The sequence below is a fragment of the Muntiacus reevesi genome, chromosome 2, assembly GCF_963930625.1.
Source record: "Muntiacus reevesi chromosome 2, mMunRee1.1, whole genome shotgun sequence".
Classification (NCBI taxonomy): Eukaryota; Metazoa; Chordata; class Mammalia; order Artiodactyla; family Cervidae; genus Muntiacus; species Muntiacus reevesi.
In genome coordinates, this window is record NC_089250.1 from 236,540,736 (window position 1) to 236,563,057 (window position 22,322).

Consider the following 22,322-nt stretch of genomic DNA (forward strand, 5'->3'; position numbering starts at 1 on the left):
ATTCATTTTTGAATGTTACTACAACATGCCAGGTGGTTTTCTATGTGATGGAGTGTCATAACAATGAGTGAACATGATTTCTGTTTTCACAGGGAAAGTCTACTACAACATGATAAATGTAAGCAATCAGGACCATAAAATAAAGAGGATTTTTGAGATTTTGAGGAGACCATTCTCATAGGAAGTCCAGTGCTAGTGATATGTCACGTGTTAAAAAATCTTGGTTAAAAAAAAAAAAAAAAAACTTGGTAAGCCACGAGGGTACAATGGGGAGGGGTCTCCCTAAAAGGAGGAAGAAAAAAATTTACTCAACTATACGCTTAAGAGAATACGCTCTTTTAACTAAAGGATGCTTTGTTTACTGGACACTTGGATGATCTGGAAATCTGGGGTTAAATGGTTCATTCCATTTGTCAAGGAAAAAAAATAGAGTGGAGGAGAAGAGGGCAGACAGAACAGGAGCGTAGAATGGAGCTAGATCACTTTTGTGGCCCATGGATATATAAGTTCATAGTTTTAACAATTCCTAAAATTGGTTGATGACCAAAATTACCCTGGGAAAAGAGTCAGGACCAGGGAGGGCAGAATGAGGTATGTAGGATGCAACATTTAAGGTGTTACTCACTCTCAGCATCCTGCAAGCACAGAGTTAGCACATGACTGTGGGTGCCTCCTTAAATCGTGCATACTAGGCAGCTCCTATGCCTTACCCTAGTTCTGACCCTGGGGAATTTTTTTTTAATTTGTATTGGAGTATATTGCTTTCCAGTGTGGTGTTAATTTCTGCTGTACAGCAAAGTGAATCAGCTATGCATGTATATATACACATATATATATATGTATATACCCTCTTTTGGGGGGGATTTCCTTACCATTTTAATTAGAATTTAAAAGATGCTTGCTCCTTGGAAGAAAAGCTATGAGAAACCTAGACAGTGTATTGAAAAGCAGAGACGTTACTTTGCCAACAAAGTTCTGTATAGTCAAAGCTATGGTTTTCCAGTAGTCATGTATGGATGTGAGAGTTGGACCATAAAGAAGGCTGAGCATCAAAGAATTGATGCTTTCGAACTATGGTGTTGGAGAAGATTCTTGAGAGTCCCTTGGACTGCAAGGAGATCAAGCCAGTCAATCCTAAAGGAAATCAGTCTTGAATATTCATTGGAAGGACTGATGCTGAAGCTGAAACTCCAACATTTTGGCCACCTGATGTGAAGAGCCAACTCACTGGAAAAGCCCCTGATGTTGGGAAAAAATTGAAGGCAGGTGGAGAAGGGGATGGCAGAGGACGAGATGGTTGGATGGCATCAATGACTCAATGGACATGGGTTTGAACAAGCTCTGGGGGGAGATGGTGAAGGACAGAGAAGCCTGGTGTGCTGGCTTGGGGTCCAAAGAGTTGGACACAACTGAGTGGCTAAACAGCAACCGTTTAGACCACCACCAGAGCATTGAGTAGAGGTCCCTGTGCCATACAGGTTCTCATTAGTTATGTAATTTTACACAGTAGTGTATATATGTCAGTTCCAGTCTCCAAATTCATCCCACCCTCCTTTCCCCCCTTGGTATCTGTATATTTTTTCCTCTACATCTGTGTCTCTCTTTCTGCTTTGCAAATAAGTTCATCTGTACCATTTTTCTAAATCCTACATATACAAATTAATATACAGCAGTTGGTTTTCTCTTTCTGACTTACTTCACTCTGTATGACAGTCCCTGCATACATCTACATCTCTAACAATGGCACAGTTTTGTTCCTTTTTGTGACTGAGTAATATTCCATTGTATGTATATACCACATCTTTATCCATTCCTCTCTTGATGTACATTTAGGTGGCAAACTGCTGATTCCTGGGCCACACCCCAGAGGTTCTGATTTAACTGACCTAATAATGGACCTGGGCATTAAGAATATTTTAAAGCTCCCCAAGTGATTATAATGTGCAACCAGTTTTGAGAACCACTGACACAGCAGGTCTCCTCAAGCCAAGCCCATTAGTAGTGGGCAGAGGTGTTAATTATGAATATCAAGGTTTGGAGGAGGAACAGTTGGATTCTTTGCATGCACTTGACTTTTTCTGGTTGACTCTGCAAGATTTCAGTTTCCTCTTTTCTAGTGAGGCAACCCTGCTCTTGATCAGAGTGGCTGTTGGGAGAGCTCCCACACACCAGTTCATCTAATTCTGATATTTAGATATTACTGTCTTCATTTTATGAAGAGGAAACAAAAGTCCACAGAGATTAAGTCACTTGTCTAGGTACTTCTCAGGTTTCCCAGGTGGCTCAGTGGGTAAAGAATCTGCCTGCAGTGCAAGAAATGCAGGAGACCCACGCTTAACCTTCAGGTTGGGAAGATCCCCTGGAAAAGGGAAGTCAACCCACTCCAGTCTTTTTGCCTAGAGAATCTCATGGACAGAGGAGCCTAATGGACTACCATCCTTGGGGTTGCAAAGAGTCTGACATGACTGAAGCGACAGAGCGTACACTAGATACCTCACAGAAAGGTGATGGGCTGTAGAATTCGACCCTGAGTTTGTCTTTTCTCAAAGCATGTGCTCTTAACCTCCCACTAAGCTTCTATATGTCTTTCCTGGGCAAGTGGCCACCTGGAATCAATGTTAATGGAACCATGACTCTTAATTTGTAATCTGTGAGTAACTTTACTTACAAAAAGTCTCTCAGCCTTGACCTAAGAGAAAATCAAGCCATGCTGTGCCTTTTAATCTCCAGTCACCGGAGTTAGCAGGTGTCCAGTTCTGAAGCCCACATATGATTAAGGTTAGATTTCAAGTTTGCTTCTGGCTCCAGGAAGGGTCCCATGTTGCCATGCCCAGACCTCTCAATAGTGGCCAGTGAGGCCACTGGGATGCTAGGTCCACACTAATTCTCCACAGCCTCCAGAGCATTCAGCCACTGGTAGCTGCCATGCAGGGATGCTGGGTGACCCAAGTCCTTGAAAGGACAGTCCCTTTCAGTTTGAAGATGCCTAATAATCACAGAACATGCTGGAAAGATGCCCCAAAAGGACATGCATGGCTTCCTGAAAGGTACAGAGGATTAAGGGGAGCAAAATTAGGCTCAATGACAGTCTTGCAAAGCCAAATGCCACAAGCACTGAGTGCTCCAAGAGAACACTATGTCCCAAGCCAAATGAGTTGAAAGTGGAATGGACTGATGTTGAAATAATCAAGGTTTGCATTCTCCATGTTGCCAGCTCTTATTTTACTTTTTATATTTATTTTATTTGTTTATTTGGTTGCCCTAGGTCTTATATGCAACATGCAGTGATCTTTGATCTTCGTGGCAGTGTGTGGGATCTTTAGTCACAATATGCAAACTCTTGGAGCTTCCCTGGTGGCTCAGCAGTAAAGAACCCACCTGCCAATGCAGGAGATGCAAGTTCAATCCTTGGGTTGGAGAGATCCTCTGGAGAAGAAAATGGCAACCCACCCCAGTATTCTTGTCTGGGAAATCCACGTACAGAGAAGTCTGGCAGGCTGGCAGGCTACATTCCATGGGTTTCCCAAAGAGTCAGACACAACTGAGCAACTAAACAAAAACAACAATGCAAACTCTTAGTTAAGCATGCAAACTCTTAGTAGTGGCATGTGGGATCTAGTTCTCTGACCAGGGATAGAACCTAGGACCCCCGCCTTTGGAGCACAGAGTCTTAGCCACTAGACCACCAGAGAAATCCTGGTCCCAGCTTTTAGCCATAGAAGTACTCTCTTCCTTCCATGTCTGCTGATAACATCATTCTTGTGCTCATGGTCTTTACTGGGCTTTCTCCAAGTCAAGTACAAGTTCTGGTCCTTCATTACCAGCTATGTGAACTTAGGCAAGACACAACCTCCTATGGCCACAATTTCTTCACTTGTAAAGATAATAATAGTAGCTACCACTTGTGGTAGATTGATTACACATCAGTGATTTTTGCAGCATCTCCCATCAGGAAGTGGAGCCTGTCTCCCCATTCCTAAAATCTGGACTGGCCAAATAGAATGGTGACTGTGCCAGTTCCAAACCTAGAAGACTTCATAGGCTTTGTATGTTTCCAGTCTCTGTCTTAGAATCCTTCCAGTCTCTGTCTCAGAATCCTGTCAAAGACACATGAACATCCAAACTATCCTGATGGAAGAATGTGAAAGCATTCAACAGAGGCTGCCTAGATTAGGTCATCTTAGACCAGCTAGACCCAAGCTGACCCATCAATTGAATACAGACATATGAGTGAGCCTGAAATCAGCTGAGTTTGGCCCAGATCCACAGAACTTCTCTACACTCATGATAAACAATAAATGATTATAATTTTAAGCTACTAAACTTTAGGATTGTTTGTTATACAGTAATAGCTAACTGATACACATTATTTTATACAGTTTTTATGATTATCAAATGTTATCATATATTTAATATGCTTTAGCACAGTGCTTAGAGCAGCCTAAAAGTTAGTTGTGTCCAACTCTTTGCAACCCCATGGACTGAAGCATGCCAGGCTCCTCTGTTCATGGAATTCTTCAGGGAAGAATACTGGAGTGGGTAGCCATTCCTTTCTCCAGGGACTGAACTCAGGTCTCCTGCATTGCAGGCAGAGTCTTTACCATCTGAATCACCAGGGAAACCCAAGTGCTCAGTAAACACCAATTTGTATTATTAATAGTTACAGTGCTAATAGTAGTAGCAAAAGCAGAATAGAATACTCTAAACTTCTTATCATAATGTTCAGTGTCTCTTGTTTATTTTATGGAACCTGGATTTAAACCAGATTGAGCTGCTCTCCACACATACTTTGCATTTCTCATATCTTGAACTTGATTTAGACCCTTCCTCCTACCTGAAATGGTCTTTACAATGTGTGCATCTCCGAAATCATCTCAGACCTTGAAACCTTAACTGAAATGTTACCGGTTCTAAGAAACTTTCGGTGGTGCCCATTATAGAATCCATTTCCCATTTTTCTGTGTACCAGTAGCACTTGGATAATTCATCATAAGATCCTTCTTTGTCTTGTTTTGGAGCTAATTACACCTGCTCCATCACCTCTGCATGACATTAGGCTTTCTGAAGGCAAACCTAACATGTATTCATCTCTGCACTTCCCCAGTGGACACAACACAGTTCCTAAATCAAGGATGGCAAAAACTAAAAATTAAAATTTGGGGTGCAAATCATCCCTAATCAGTTGGTGGTCTTCCTGAAGTGCTAGGTTGAAAAGGATTGTGAGGTTGTGTCCAGCTCAATTAACAACATCTTTCATGGGCACAAACAGGAAAGGGGCACCATCAGAGACCCACAAATTTTTGCCAATTACAGTTTTAAAAGTCTGTATCTGAAACAAAAATAAAATATAATGCTGCATTTCTATATCGTGTCTAATTATTATTGCATTTATCCTCATGACAATTCTGTATTTATTACTCTCCACTTGACTGAAAATGTTAAATGGCTTGGCTGAAATCACACAGCTGACAAGAGGCAGAACCCAAACTTGAATGCAGATCGTCTGCCTCTAAACTTAAGGCTGCTTTTATTATGGGATATGAATTGTCCTAATTGACATCATAGCCTTGAGTTTATATTTTCATGCACCATGGAAATTCACTAAAATTATGTAAATTGGAATATTTATTTAAAACACAGGAAAGTACAATATAGCCAATAGCACACAGGCATATGGGCAAGCATACACGGAATGGAGAGACATAAAATCAAAGAGCTTGCTTTCAGTTCTTTCCTACTATAATTCTCAATGTGGGCAACTGGGCACAGACATCATTATTGCTATAATTGCATCATAAGGTCATAATTTAATGACTGATTTACTCGGTAGAAAATGAAGACAATATTTCTAGCAAAGTAGTCTTGGCTGGGGAATAAAGGTGTTCTGGTAAATCCAATGTTCTGGTTAATAAAAAGGGATGACTTAGAATATATAATATACACAGTAGTGAGGAACAATGAACCAGACATACATAGAATGATGTGGACAGATCACAAAACAGAAGCCTTCATGGGAAAAGTAAGAAAGAGAGCAGAATGCTTAGTATAATCCAATTCATGTAAATTAAACACACACACAAAACCACATTACATATTTTACATATATCACACATATCCTTACATACGAAGGGGAGTGAAATGGAAATCACAGAAAAAGGAAGGAAATAAATTTAGCAAGAAAAATTCACTCAGTGTTAATAACTGGCTAAGAATAGAAAAATATGAGTAAGATAATTCCATTTTTTTAAATATTTATTTATTTGGCTGCACCAGGTCTTAATCACAAAATGCAGGATCTTTTAGCTGTGGCATGTGAACTCTTAGTTATGGCATGTGGGATCTAGTTCTCTGACCAGGGATCAAACTTGGGCCCCTTGCATTGGGAGCATGGAATCTTAGACACTGGGCCACCAAGAAAGTCCCAACATAATTCTATTTTTAATTAAAACCAAATAAAATCCCTGCTTTAAACAGAAAATGGATTCAAAATATACAACTACTTCAAAGGCTGCTTTATTATTGAAAATCATTTTCTCTACCTGCCATTCCATCAATACATATAGACCACTCTCTATGATCTAGATGTTGGGAGTCCAAAATAACGTAGACTCTCAAGGAACTTAAGAACTGCTAAAATTTATTGAGCATCTATTAAATACTAAGTTCTGCCGAAGGTATGTTACATATATTAAAATTAATTCTCAGAACATGATAGCAGTTATCATCCCCCTTTTAAAGAAGAAGAAATTCAGTCTAACAGAAATCAAGAATTTTACCCAAAGACTCAGCCAGGAAGTAGCAGAGCTGGAATTCAGACCCTCATCCCTCTGTCCATGAAGCCCAAATTCTTTCCATGGATAATTTTGTGCAATTTGGTATTGGGGCAAAATAGGGATGGAGATATAAAACATATACTCCTGTTCTTATAGTGTCTTGGTGTAATTATTATAAATGTTGCACGGACTATGAACTCCTTGAGGGCACATACCAGTTCTCATTTATCCCTACAGTGAGAGCACTCAGCACAATGCCTGACTTCACATTCTTAGGAAATGAAAAAAGTAATAACACTAAGAATAGAAGAGCATGTTGCTGGTTGAGCTCCCTTTTTTGTATTTGTTCTTTAATATATAGACTAGGCAGTTGCATAGACCACCATAGGTATTGACACTTAATTGGTTTCCTATGATACAATAAACCGTGCCCCAGTATGTGCCAGGGCTTCCCTTGTGGCTCAGCTGGTAAAGAATCCGCCTGCAATGCGAGAGACCTGGGTTCAATCCCTAGGCTGGGACGATCCTCTGGAGAAGGGAACAGCTACTCAATCCAGTATTCTGGCCTGGAGAATTCCATGGACTGTAAAGAGTCCATGGAAAGAGTCGGACATGACTGAGTTGAACAAAGAGTCGGACATGACTGAGCGAGTTTCACTTTCAGTGTGTGCCAGAGAAGATGCTCACCCACTGTCCAGAACTGGAGATCATCTGGATTCTTCTACTTAAATTGAATCCAGTTACTATAGCCAGCTTCTGAATCACCACCATCTTCACCATCACTACCCTCACTATTGCCATGATCATCAAGCATATTCTATGGCCATTTAATAACCTTATGAGTTGATGCCATTATCTATCCTAATTTACAGATAAACAAAAGGAAGACTCAGAGAAGTTACTTGTCCACATAGGCAGTAAGCAATATACTAGTCAGGATAGGTTAAAATCTGCTGCATTAACAAATGTCTCCCAAATCTCAGTCTCTTAATTCTTGAAAACTTTGCTGCATGTCAGAGAATCTTAAGGCTAACCATCCTCCATGCAGTGACTCTACCATGTCCACATGAGACCTGCACATTTGCAAATTCAAGGAAAAAGAACGATAGCCCTCTCACACAGAGATTTCTCATTGCTTGAGCCTGGAAGTGACTCATATTGTTCATTATCCTGTGGCCCAGACTAGTAACATGGCACTGTTTTATGGCAAGGAAGCTTAGAAGTGTCTTCTCCAGGCTACCAAAAAGGAAAGGAGACGTATATAGGTGAACACTAAAAATGCCTACCACAGACGAGGACTCTAAAGATCTCTTGGTTCCTGGAGAGAGCCTCACTCACCATGAATGTTAGATGTGACTTCTTGAACACTTCTGTAGGAGCTGGGGAGGATTCTCATGTGCTGTGCCTGGACCCTGTGCTCATACCCATACAAGATCACTTGCATAAATGATCCTCGAACATTCACAATAACATCGCAAGATAGGCACTACTGTCCCCATTTTATAGACGAGGAGACTGAAGATCCGAGAGGCAAGGTGACTTTCCTAAGCAAAGCTGAGACCCAAAGCAATGATTTTCTGCCTCCAAAACCTAATTCCAGCAAGTTAATCACATTCACTCATGTGTTGTTTTACAAAATGCTTTCAAACATGTTCTGGACTTTGCACTCATGACAGTCCTATAAGGTCAGTAGAAAGACCCCCATTTCACAGGTAAGGATGCTGGAGCTCAACAAGTTTAATTACATCACCCAAGAGTCCCAGCACTGGGCAACTGAAAAGTAAGTGCCCCCAGCCCCCAACCTTATCATGGTAGCCCAATCCTTGGGGAGAGAGAAGGCAAGAGAAATTCCAAACCCTACAGAGTTCATGCTCTTAAACACTTATAAAAGCTTTAAGATCCAGACAAAATCCAGACCTAAGTGCAAAGGTTACTGGAGTTGGGATTTTATTGCCAGATGTAAATCCATCTTCTCTAAGACCTGTTCCAGGTCCCTTGTGCCTCACTTGAAATATTTCATGTGTGCTGAATGGATTTGTTGGCTCCCTGTTGCCTTCGTAAATTATGAAGTCCAAATTTCTTAGGGCCAGGATCCAGGAGAGGTAACTCTAACTGCCCTCCTCCAAGCCCTGAACGGAGGATGGCTTAGCTCCACTCCTGGAGATTGTCCTGATTTATTCTTTGATCCACCATTTTAGATTTCAAAGGGCAGTGTTGCTTGGCTTCTAACAGGTAGACCCGGCAAGTCTCAGTACCCAAGTTTGAGCCATCACCCGAAAATGGACCAATCATATTCTCTCTCTCAGGAATATCACACTTACTGAAAGGGATATTGCTATTGGATGCTTAATGGCAGCCTTCTGGAGGAAAAAATCCTCAAATCTCTTGCTGAGATCTCTGAATGTGTGTGCTCAGTCACTCATTTGTGTCTGACTCTTTTCAACACCATAGACTGTAGACCACGAGGCTCCTCTGTCCATGGGATTTCCCAGATAAGAATAATGGAGTGGGTTGCCATTTCCTTCTGCAGGGGATCTTCCCTACCCAGGGATCGAACCTGCATCTTCTGCATTGGCAGTCGAATTTTTTACCACTGCAACATCTAGAAAGGCTGAGATCTCTGGATGTGTTTTCCTAAAGTAGGATTGCTAACTCATCCTTTAATCCACTCTCCATTTACCTTTTTGTTCTTAACTGGGCCTGACTTCATCTATTGTAGCAACAAAAAGAATCTTGACTGATACCTGTGTTAGCATCCACTCTCAAGACACAGGCACATCATCTTCAGCCTTCCCACTGCTTTTGTTGCTGTTCAGTCGCTCAGTCATGTCCGACTCTTTGTGACCCCATAGACTGCAGCAGAGCAGGCTTCCCTGTCCTTTACCATCTCCCAAAGTTTGCTCAAACTCACATCCATTGCTTCAGTGATGCCATCCAGCCATCTCATCCTCTGACACCGTCTCCTCCTGCCCTCAGTCTTTGCCAGCATCATGGTCTTTTCCAGTGAGATGGCTGTTCACATCAGGTGGCCGCTGCCTATGACCTATTCTTCTGTACTTTTCTCCCAAACTCAGCATCTTTCACCCCTTTCTTTTGGAGTCCCCACAGAACGGGACAGCCTGGAGGGTGGGATAGGAAAGAAGCTGAGAGTGTGCACTGGGCAAGGGTTAGAGTTCTCGAAGATGCTACATTTGTCATTTATGACACTCCTAGATCCAGAGACATGAATCAGAGGCTCAGTGGTACCCAGCAGCCTTCTCAGTCTGGCCCCACCCCATCCGTGCCTTCCCGTGCACCCTGTTATCATCCCCAATGTCTCACTTCATGGTGCTGCCTATGCTAATTTCCTCTCTCACATGGAATGCCCCTTCCCTCCTTCTCTGATTGAAAACCCAGCTTGCCTGTCAGGGCCAGATTATTCCCTGGTCTTCAGCACAAGGTATAAGGCACAATTAGCTACGATTGGTCACTCCCATTGCCCTTTATGCTTATTCTCCCTCATTACACTTCACATGTTACAGTATTATTATCTGACTTATTTCATGCCTGTGCCCCCATTGGACTAGTTGTCATTGAAATACCCCTTCCTTCATAGGATTAATGTCACCAAATTACCTAACATGTTGTCTCTGTAGATAGAGGACTTCTTGGTGGGTTTCCTTGTTTGCTCATTTACTTGGCTATCCATCCATCCTAAAACAAGAGATGCAGCCTCATGGAGGAAAAGTCTGCAAAGACCCAGTTCTTAAATGCTGAAGTATAATACATCATAAATGCTGCTCTGTGAGTGTGCCTAGCTCTGAAAATAACTAAAGGGGAAAGTTTATTAGACAAGAAGCTAGAAAAGGAAAGACTAGCAAAGAAGAAAGAAGGCCAATCTCGGCAGATTCTCCTTGTGCTGTTAGCCAGCTGCTGAGTGACATAAATCCTTTTAGAACATGATCCTCCATCAAGAGGTCTCATTCAAATGTCCCATGGACATTAAGAGAAAAAATACTGATCTCTGACTAAGGAATAACGTATACTGGGGTCCAAAGCAGGGATATCTCTGTGCTGTCTGGAAAAAGGTCCAAGTCAATGGTTAAGAGAATAGAATGATATTCATTGTGTATAAAGTAGCAAACACTTTTGAGTGGTCACAGTGTACCAGAGAGAACTACATATGCTTGACCTCATAGTATATTAAATCATCAGAAGAAACTGTGGTAAGCTTGTTGTTCTCATTTTCCTAATGGGCGAAATTGAAACACAGGAATTAAGAAACTGATTCAAGGGACTTCCCTGGTGGTTCGGTGGTAAAGAATCTGCCTTCCCATGCAGCAGATGCGAGTCGAATCCCTGGTCAGGAAAGGAAGACTCCATGGACCCCAGGGCAACTAAGCCTGTGGGCCACAACTCCTGACTTGCGCATTCTGGAGCCTGTGCTCCACAACTAGAGAAGCATGCATGCTGCAATGAAGAGCCCAAGACCCAACAGAGCAACCAAAAACTTTTTTTAATTAAAAAAAGGAATTTATTCAAGATAATAATGCTAGAAAGTATTGGGGTCACTACATACGCAGTCTGTATATCATGCAATACTATATAAACTGCATATGTAATACCTATGCTATACTACATAGGTTGCCTATATCTAAACCTGCAACCCCCATGCTATACTGTCATTAACTGTGAGTGTGTGTGTGTGTGTGTGTGTGTGTGTGTGTGTGTGTGTGTATGAGAGAGAGACAGAGAGAGAGGGGGATTAGGAGATTGCATGTATAGCTTATATTTATATGACTTGTATTAACATAGAAAATTTCTGGAAGGCAGCCAAGAAACTGTTAGGAGTCTGTGCCTCTGGAGAGTGGGGATGAAATAATCAGATGACTTACTTGTCTCTTTGTACCCCCACTACACTGTCTCAGGAATTCATTCAGTTGAAAGTAATAGAAAACCCAATTAACAGAGACTTAGACAAAACCAGTTTGTCTGACATAACCAGAGGTAGTGTTCAATTGGCTCCCTGATAAAGGGGTACTTTTGTGCAGTTATCTTGACCTTTTACTCGCAGTGACTCTCCTTTCTTGCTTTCTTTTTTTCCTCCATAGCTTTTCTCTTCCTCTAGAATCTCTGTACTTGACCCGTGTACCTTGTTTATTGTCTGACTCAGGCCAGAATATCAGCTCCATGAGGATGGCGATTTTGTTTTGTTCACAACTGTACCCCCACATCTTAGAATCCTACCCAGTACTGAGTAAGTGCTTAATAAACATTTGTTGAACTAATGAACAAATGAAAGTTGCTGTTCAAGAGTGAAAAGAGAGTGTGTGTGCTACCATTGCTTCTGGCCTCCCTTGTCATGAAAACAAGTGCTTTCCCAGAATCCTCCATGCAAATCTCCTCTATGTTTTATTGGCCAAAACTGGTTCACATGGCATGCTCCTCTCCCTCATTGAAAGGTGCTAGAAATCCATGAGCAAGTGGTTACAGCTGCGCCTAGTCATCCCAGACATCCGAACATACTTAGCCAGGAAGAAGCAGGGAATGGGTATGAGCTAGACAATCAGTCATATCGTTCACAGGCAATACAGCATTTTATCACATGCATATTCTACTGTTATTTTTTATTTTTCTGTTTGTTTTATTTTTTTTCTTTTTCTTTTTAAAAATTTTTATTTTATTTTAGAGCATAGTTGATTAACAATGTTATATTAGTTTCAGATATACAGCAAAGTGATTCAGTTTTCCATATATATATGTATATATATATATATGTATATATTTAAAATTATTTTCCCATGTAGGTTATTAAGAGTATTGAGCAGAGTTCCCTGTACTATACAGTAGGTCCTTATTGGTTATCTATTTTAGATATAGTAATATGTACATGTCAGCAACATGGATGGACCTGGAGATTATCATACTAAGTAAAGTAAATCAGACAGAGAAGGACAAATATCATATGATATCACTTATATGTGGAATCTAAAAAAAATATACAAATGAATTCATTTACAAAGCAGAAATAGACTCAAGACTTAGAGAATGAACTTATGGTTACCAGGGAGAAAGGGTGGGGCAGAGAGATAGATTGAGAGTTTGGGATTGACATGTGCAGACTACTATATTTTAAATTTTTCTTGAATACAGATGTCCAGGCCACACTTCAGGCTTGCTCAGAATCTCAGAAGGTGAGGCTGGTCATGTGTACTTTTTAAAAATGCTCAAAAGATTTCAATGTGCCATCCATGATAAAAAAAAAAAAAAAACAAAACTTTCCGGAGAGTCTGTGCTTATAAAGGTAGCAGAAGAATTTTTAAGTCCTGGAAAAGGAAGTGTGACCTGACTCCCAGAAAGATTTGAGCCCTAGGGACCCGGGTAGATCACGGAACTCAGGCTCTCCATTTTGCAGATGCGTAAACTGAGGCTCCCAGAGGAAAAGAGATTTGTCTAAAGCCTTCCAGACAATCAGCAGCAGGACCGGGGCTAGATTCCAGCATTGGCTCTCAAGCCAGTGCTCCACTCTGTTAAGCTCTTGGCCATCTTTTTCTCCAACACCAAGTGTTTACAGCCAGGGGCAAGACCCTCCCGTTACTCACATTTCACTTGTACAGAGAAACAATCAAATATCAACTTTCCCTTTCTCCGTTAACTGCATAATCTAGAGTAATAAATTAGTCCCCAAGCAAAAAGATGTCCTTAATCCCCACACTGCTTTTCCATATCCCTGTGGTGTATAATGTAAAAGGAGTTTTAGTGGTTAATATCCACTCTCAGCCTTCCCCTTTATATATGTATAAATTTATATTCCATAATTATAGTTGCAGGTTTCCCCTCTGCTCTGCCCCTGCCCTTGAGCTGGAGAGTGACAGGAAATGGTTTATGTTCTCCGGTCTACACTGACAGTCTAATCCCACTCATGTATTTCATGCTGTCTCCGTCAAGTCCATTTTCTCCTGGCCATGAGATAGACACTGCGCCCAGTGTCTCCATCTCTGCAGGGTCAAAGCAGCACGTGCCTGGAGCTAATGTAGGTATCCCCTCCGAAAGATGCCAGAAATGCAGGGAGGAGATCCAAAGTCCTGTTGGTGGATTTACTCCTGTTGATTAAATGTCTCATACTCAGCGTCATGCCCTGCCATTGCTGTGAACACTACAAACTTTCTCTTCTGAGCTCTCTGTTAGAGCATACCTGGAACACCAGAAAACTTCCCAGGTGGCTCAGAGGGTAAAGAACCTGCCTGCAATGCAGGAAACGTGGGTTCGATCCCTGATTGGAAAGATCCCCTGGAGAAGGGAATGGCAACCCACTCCAGTATCCTTATTGGAGAGTTCCATGGACAGAGGCTACTTAGGCAGACAGCAGAAGCATGTATGGTTTTAAAACTGCCAGGGGATATCTGATAGCAAGACCCAAATGAAAGAGCAAGGTGCCACCTTCCCAGAGATAAAAAGAGCTGCTAGGCTACTTCTCAAAGCCTGTATAGAAATCCAAGGTCGGACTTCATGCTTTCTTGCAAAAGGTGCTGGAACCCATGAGAAGACCATGCATCAATTCAGTGACCCATTGGTTTCCAGGTTGTCTCAAATGCTTCTCAGTTGTGTGCCCTAAACCAGAGGTTTAATTCCTCTGAACCCTGGTTGCTCATCTGTGAAAAGAGGGTAAGAAAACCTCCCCTATTTAACCCTCAGAGTGACTAGAAGAATGGAAGAAAGTAAGTAATGGACCTGTAATAGATGTAGCAGGTAATATGGGTAGATTTGAAGCAACTGAGTCACAGCTCAGCAGTGCTCCATCTCCCATGCCCATCAGCCAATATTTATGAGATGTGTTTTCCTAGTCTTTAGACATTATATACAACCCTAGTCATCAGTACATCAGTCAAAGGCAAATGTAAAAAATAACCCCTGAGAATCCAAGGTGTTGGTGTCAATGGGACAAAACATCCACTTAGCTGCTCTATTGTTTTTCATTTCTATGCAGAAAATTGGTATTACATAGACTTTAAAAGGTAGGGGGAGCCAATCATATGCTATAAAAAATAACACAGCAGCTCAGATCATCTGTATGTTAGGTGAAGTGGTTATTTCTTGAAACAGCATCATCTCAGTAAGCAAGCATTTCATCAGAAAAGTTATTTTCCCCAGATTTTAAAGCCAGCAGTTAGTACAAACCCCAGATTTTCAGAACTAGCTCTGTTACACTGGGCAAGTTAAGCTCTCTTAGGATTCAACTTCTGTAAAACAAAACAAATGATTTCTAATATCAGGTAGACATTACAACCAAACTGTAAACTCCATGGGGACAGAAATTTTCATCGTCTCTTTGAACAAATTCACAGCCCCTAAGTCGTGCTCTTAAAAAACAAGAACTCAGTGAATACTTGGCAAAGGAATGAATGAAGGTATAAAAGTTCTTAACTTCATGCCTAGAGTCTTGTGAGCATTCAGTAAATACTAAGCCACTTTCCCAAAGTATTACAGTGCTAGATAAGTGATTTCAGGATGATGCAAATAATATTTAACTCATTTGAATGTAACCAACATGAGGCAGGAAACTGTTTCGTTCATTTCTGAATCCTCACCTCCTAGAACCATGCCCAGCATTCAGTAGACACTCAGAAAATATCTATTGAATAAATGATTTGGGTCGTTCTTCCCAGATAGGCCATGTGCTACTTGAAGAGAAGAATTTTCTTATATTCTCACCCGAACTGTGTGTGCACAAAAGGTATTCAAGCATTCAAAGCAGATGAGTTCAGTGGACTTTCAGGGACTCAAGGTTTCCTAGAACCACCACAATCTGTCAATAACATGTGTCATGAGGGTTATACAGTACTTTTGACTCCAAAGTAATGGAAACATCTTTTATTGCCCTGGAAACTCTTCCTGCAGACAGAATTTTGAGAGAAAAATTGCACAAGAAAATACTCACTGTGAAATTTCACAAACTCTGTCACTATGAAAAATGTCATGGAAAAGGATTTTTCTTATAAAACAGCAACTTATGAAAGTAATCAGTGCCGGAAAGCTCAAAGATAGATGAAGAAAACAAGAGGAACCAATCCAACAGCTCTGGTTTTATGAATAGAAAATTCCACCACCCCACTCATTTGTAAGATTCTCATGAGATCTTTTTTATAGCAGGTTATGAATCATCTTCATGATATCTTTAAATGGATGATCAATACTATATTTTCCCATAAAATGTTTGGTTTGAAATCCGATTTTAAGTGCATTAGAGTTTTTGTGCACCGAATGGGTGAATGCCATAATAAATTGTCATCAAATATGAAAGAAATATAGCAGAGATTAATTGCCATATTTATTTATGAGTCTATAAAATACCTTGTGAAAGTCCTGGCACATTTTTGGGATACCAATTTGAACCTTCAGGAAAGTTAAAAGCATTAAAAGAGACTGCAAGGAGATTTATTATCAGAATGTATTTAATTGCAGACCTAAGCAGACATGCAGGTATTAGAATGGCTATGCCCCTAATGGGCATGTCTCATGTGTTTCTCTTTTTTTCCCCCTTTAAAAATGATATACTTCCCATATTTTTATTGATTTGTGAAGATTTGTCATAAATTACTCTGGCCAGCACGTGACATCACAAATGGTCCCAGTTTCCCTAAAGTAGCGGGCCTCAGGTGGCACAAAACAGAAGACTCCTGGCCAGTTCTAATGCTCGGTTTTAAAAGTAGGAGAAACCACAGTGAAAGAGAAAACTGGTGGAATGCAGCTAATCAGACAAAATGTGTGTGGTTTGAAGCTGCTCGTATTTTAATTGAAGCCTTAAAGTCTATGACAGTGAAATACTTTAGGGAGAAGAATGACAAAATAGCATCCTTAAAAATGGCCTATTAGCAATGGTCCAGTTAGAGAGTTGTATGCAAAAAGGCGAAGTCCCTGGCTAGAATCAGAGACAGCACCAAATCAGCTCCTTTTCCTACTGGTCTCGGCCATGTAGTTCTGTTCCCTAATTGTACACTCAAAACCACTCTTGGGCCCTGTTGCAAAGGGGAAAACATACACGGCGTCTTATCCTCGCAAGTCTTTATATGCTGCCTCCTTCAGGTCTTTGTTTTTTACATGCATTTTTTTTCCCAAAGACTTTGGCTTCTGGAACTGTTCCCTGGCTTTCAACTCCATACATCACTTGTTGACTTTCAATTTTAATTCCTTGAGATTCCTTGAGCTATCATGAGAAAAATGTCAAAGATAAAATTAGTAAAGAATTTCTATACATAAAAGCTGCTTTGTAACTGAGAAGTTAATGCACCAATCCCCCCAGTCTACTGATGCAAAAACAAAAATTAAAATATACATACAAATATAAATAATTTGGTTGGTATATATATACATATGTATATATACATACATATATATATGTATGTATGTATGTACGTATGTATACCGACCCAGGGATCAAACCCAGGTCTCCCAACTATGTATATAGGAGACCCGAGTTTGATCTCTGGATGGGAAAGATCCCCCGGAGAAGGAAACGGCAACCCATTCCAGTATTCTTGCCTGGAGAATTTCATGGACAGAGGAGCCTGGCAGGCTACAGTCCATGGGGTTGCAGGGAGTCAAACACAACTGAGTGACTACTACTTTCACACACACACACACACACACACACACACACACACACACATATCTTTCTGACACAGTCACTAACCAAATTGCATTAATTGTTTTATAAACCATTATAGATATATAGACATAATCTTGGGTGGATTTTTTAAGAAGTTTCTTGTTGTTGCTGGGATTTTAAATTATTCTTATTCTTATCCATCACAGATGGGTCTGTTTGCCATTTTCTATTTTAATTAATGATCTTCATCAAATTTCTAAAACTCCTAAATTATCACATAAGCTCTTTCATAAAACAAGTTGATATAAAAGCATGTAGTAGAGACTTAACTAATGTTCTTACTGTGGTGTCTCTTCAGATATTCTGGGCTAAACTACATTATCTTATTCCAGGGCAGTACATCTCCAGCTGTATCTGGCTTTATATATGTTTGAAATAAGGTTTTGTGGAAAGACCCAAACTGCAGTTCTGCTTCCTCCTCTGTCATCTGTTCATTTGTGTGATCTGAGGTTTGCTTCCCACCTTTTCAATTTCCTTATCAAGAGCCTTAAATAAGATAAAGCAGAGGTGTTTAGGATAGCTCCCAAGAATCTACAAATGCAAAGGAATGTTATTATCACCAAGCTACAATTTTTTAAGTCTGAGCTCAGGTTTGTACCTGGCTTGCTGACACACCAGGATCTCTGCATTGTCTCATTTTTCACTTTATCTAGAAGTTCATTTTTCTGTTTGCCACCTTACTAACAAGCAACATCAACACCCCCATCTGGGAATTATTGCCTTTTTATTTTCCTCTCCTGATGCCAGAGTTGCTGCTGACAATATGTATTCAGGCAAGGCAGGGGCTCACTGTGTTTCACAATCAGATGCCATGCACACTACTTCCGTCAAAACAATTAGTGTTCATTTCGGTTTTACTCGGGGAGACCCATGGTGACTGATCAGTATAAATTATAGATGCACGTGTCCAGATGCACTTGTTCATTCATGCATAGATGTGAGGAGATGTCATCCTTCTCAGTTCAAAAACAGTCACTAAAAAATATTCATACTTAAAAAAATATAACAGCATATTTTCATCAGTGTTATTTTATCCATTTACTCACACACTCCATCTATGATCTGAGGCATCTAAAGTTGATTTGGGGCATTTTACCGTTATCATCCTCTCCCTGTAAAATCTGTTGTCTTTCTAAATCATTAGGAAATCAGAAATTTTTAAAATATTCAAAATAGTACAGTACGATTTCTTTTTCTTTTTTGTGTGTGTGGCACCTGCATTCAGGTTTACTATCAAGACACATTCTTTACTCTGCCTGCTCAAGACCTTCAGTACATTTCAATCAAAGCAAACTGAACTTCAAATAAACAAAGTCAGATTAGTACTCTCCCTGCTCCAAAGAGGCCTTTGACTGTCGACTGTTTCAGATTTGTTTTAATGAGCAATTAGAGGCGCTATCAGGGTATGTGGTATAATACAATAAAAGAATCTGTATCATCTATATAAAACAAGGTGGAAGGACTCCCTTAAATACAATTGGGTCTGTATTTGATAGGTTTATTTACTTGCTTCAGTAAAATTCAATATGGATACACAGACAATTGGGCAGTTCTCCCCAAACTAAATGAATCAGGGCTGAACAAAGCAATGAAAAGCCAGCGCGGTAGAGAGGCTCAGGGCACTTGGCTGTCGATGTGACTGCCTGTCAACAAGTCCGGAAGAGAGCAAATTCCGTGGCAGCTTCCTTGAATCACTTTCCAGGAAACACTCCTTTTCACCCAAGGTTTCTGCCAGACAGAAGTTGATACTGGTTGAACCTGATGGTTTGGTTTTGTTATGAGGACCCCCAAATAATGGGAAAAGGCGCCCTTCATAGGAACACTTTTAGGGAACCCCACTAAATGCTTAAGGTGGCGACAATCAAATGTCAGTGGCAGCAAGTGGGCTTGCTTTGAGTGCTGCCTCTCTCCAGGAAAGCAATGTGAAATCAAGGTCTCCATGCCTGGAAAGAGCAGTCTTCCTCTCCAAGACATTCTTATACCTTAAAGCAACTTAGAACACAGTAGAAAGAAAGATGCCTTAACAGAAAACTGGCTCTTTTGTTTGTTTTCTTTTCTGCAGATGAAGAAAATGCTGAAGCATTTATAGTCACACCTCCCAATTCACTTCACCACTGTTCTTCCTCCTCTTTTCTTTTTTTTTTTTTTTTTTCCCAAATCATGTTCCTTTTTTTGAATCCTAGAGAGGGAATACAAGAGGTAGGCCTGGAGGCCTTGCACACAGCACTGATACCACAGAGATCTTATAAATCAGCTGAAAATCAATAAATCCTATATGGTAGTTTCTCCTTTGCAACCAGATCGCCAGGGGACAGAACTAATGCTTTTTCTTCATCACCCTCCCCATTTTTCTGTCATTTAAAAAAAAAAAATTCTGCTTAGGAATGAATGGGCAATCAAAGTTGCTGAGTAAGTATTTCAACTACCTAATTTTATTACTTTACAATTGACATACCTTCCCTCTGGAAATGTTTGCAATTAATTAATTAGCGGTAATCTTCCCCAAGGGACTAATTTAATGAATTCTCTCCAATTCTTACTTTAAAAAAAAAATAGATGTATCCCAGCTGCAAACGTGTAGATGGCTCCAAAGTGCATTTTGAAAAATCAAGGAATCTTATCTTTTACGGTGAATTTTTATCACTAAATCAATCTGGCGATAACTGTAATTCTTCTTCTAAGTAGGATTTCCCCGGGTTGAACGCAAGGTTTCTCCAAGGTAACGACACGCAGTTAGCCGCAGCCAGGAAACCTCGCTGGGTTTGTTCGTATTTGCAATGGATCTGGTGCTCCTGTTAATAATCTCTTAGGCGGTGGGAGTCTGCGGTTTGCGGCTTATTCAAGCTCGGTGTGCGTTCTGCAGAATCTGTATAAAGAAATAAAGAAGCCGGTGTCGTTTCTAAAGAGGTCGCTGACTTCCGGGCCTACTAGTCTCCGCTGAAAGGTGTCTGAGGAAGGCTGGGGCCAGGGACCCAGACCTTAACCGTCCCTGGGCTTCCTCCTTGCCTCGCCACAGAACCCAGGTCAGAGATCCGGGTTGTTCTTAACCTCCAGGCCACATGTTTTTGCGTTTCAGCTAGAAAGTAAAGCTAGGCCCTTGAACCACCACCCCCGGTTCCTCTGGGAAGGCGCAGAGAGGGCCTGGGAGAGCGTTTTTTGAAGATGTAAAGCTCGGTGACCCCTGGAGTGACATTCTGAGACAATCTGAGGTGTCTGGCTTGCAAACCTGAAAACCCTAGAGTTCCACTCGCATGCCGGCAGCATCCCCGGAAGACCTCCTCCCACCGGACTGACAGCCCCTTTACGCCCCCACATGTCCTTGGGTTGGAGGCCCCGGGAGGCCTGGGGATTGAGCCTTCAGGAGTCCAGTTTCTCCTGTACTTGAAAACTGGCGGCCCCTCGCCTGGGGGCCAGGCCTAGAGGACACAGCCCCCTCCCAGGCACCAATGAGCTCGTCCGCCATCAGTGCCCCTTTGGGGGCCCCTTGGATGCAGGGGATGGTCAGATCGCGGGGCCCAGCCGGGAGACCCAGAGGAGCGCAGGGAACCGACTGCCCTCCCTGCGCGCTGAACCGTGGCTCGCCAGCGCCACCCCCAGCGGAGCGCAGCGGCTGCAGCCCGGCCCCAGCACCTTCGTGCGGCTCCCCGATCCCCCGTGGACCCAGCGAGAGGCGCGCACGAGGAAGCCAAGCCTCGCCTTCCTAAAAGACGCCCAGGGGTCTCCGCCCGCAGTCTACAGATGCCCGGAGGGGGGTCCAACTTGGCGCCTTTCCCCACACAGTCCGAGGGGGAGATCTGAACTTGACCTGGAGGGGGCGCTATTCGGTCTATTGGAGGACCAGAGAGCAACAGAGGAACACTGGGGTGGAAGACCCTAGTAAAGACAGGGTCATGGAGATCCTGGATCGAGCTAAAGTCCTAGGGCGGGGAGCCAGGCCCCGAGGACAAAAGACGGCCGAAGAGTGGATCCACCGACGCTGCCCCCAACGAGCTGGGGGCCCGCGGCGCGAACAAACTTTCCTGCAGCGGAGGTGGGAGGTGGGGGGCCGGGCTGGAGGCTTGTCCCCCGAGCCTCTGCGCTCCTCCACCTGCCAGCGTTCCACCTCCGCCCAGCCTTCGCCCACCCCTGTTTCCTCCCCTCCCCCGCGCGCCTCTGTTCGCTTAGACTCCTCATCCCTCTCCTCTCCCCTCCTCCTTCTCCCTCTAGCCTTTCTCCCCCACTTTCCTCCTGTTGTTACTCCTGTCTCTTCTTTTGTATTCTCTCCTCCCTCGCCGCCCGGCGCTTCTCTCCTCCTCCGGGCCGCAGGGGAGGAGGAAGGCGCGCTGCGCCCGGGGCCTGCGCGGCGCGGTGGGAGGCGTTTCTCCTACTTCTCCCGGGTAATTTGGAGAGATTGTATGTGCGCGCGCGCGTGAGCTTAAGGCAAAAAGGGGTAGGATCCTGCGCCAAGCAGAGAGGGCCAGGGTCTTTGACGTTCCTCACCAGCTTCACAAACCTCCCGGAACAAGTGTGAGTGTGGTTAAGAGTGCGCGCGCGCGCACGGGCTGGCTGCGCTTGGCAGGCTTGGTGGCCCGGGGCCCCAGGGCCCGGGGGCCCGCCTGGCGGCCCGGGATTACCGTGACGTCACATTGAGCCTCTGGCCACCTTGGACTGGGGCACCTCGGGAGCCGCACAGCCCCGCACCGCGCCTCACCTGGCCTCGCCGCCGCGCGCTTTTGGGAACCCGCATCCTCGCCCTTCCCCTGCCCATCCATGGGCCCTTCTGTCTTCCGGACCACGCGGGCCGGAGGGGAGCCTTCTGGAGCGCAGGGCTCGGCAGCCGGGCTGCCTTCGGCTCTGCCTCCAGCCACGCCAAGCCGGCGGAGAACCCAGCACTGGGCATCGGCGACCGTGTAAGGAACCGAGGC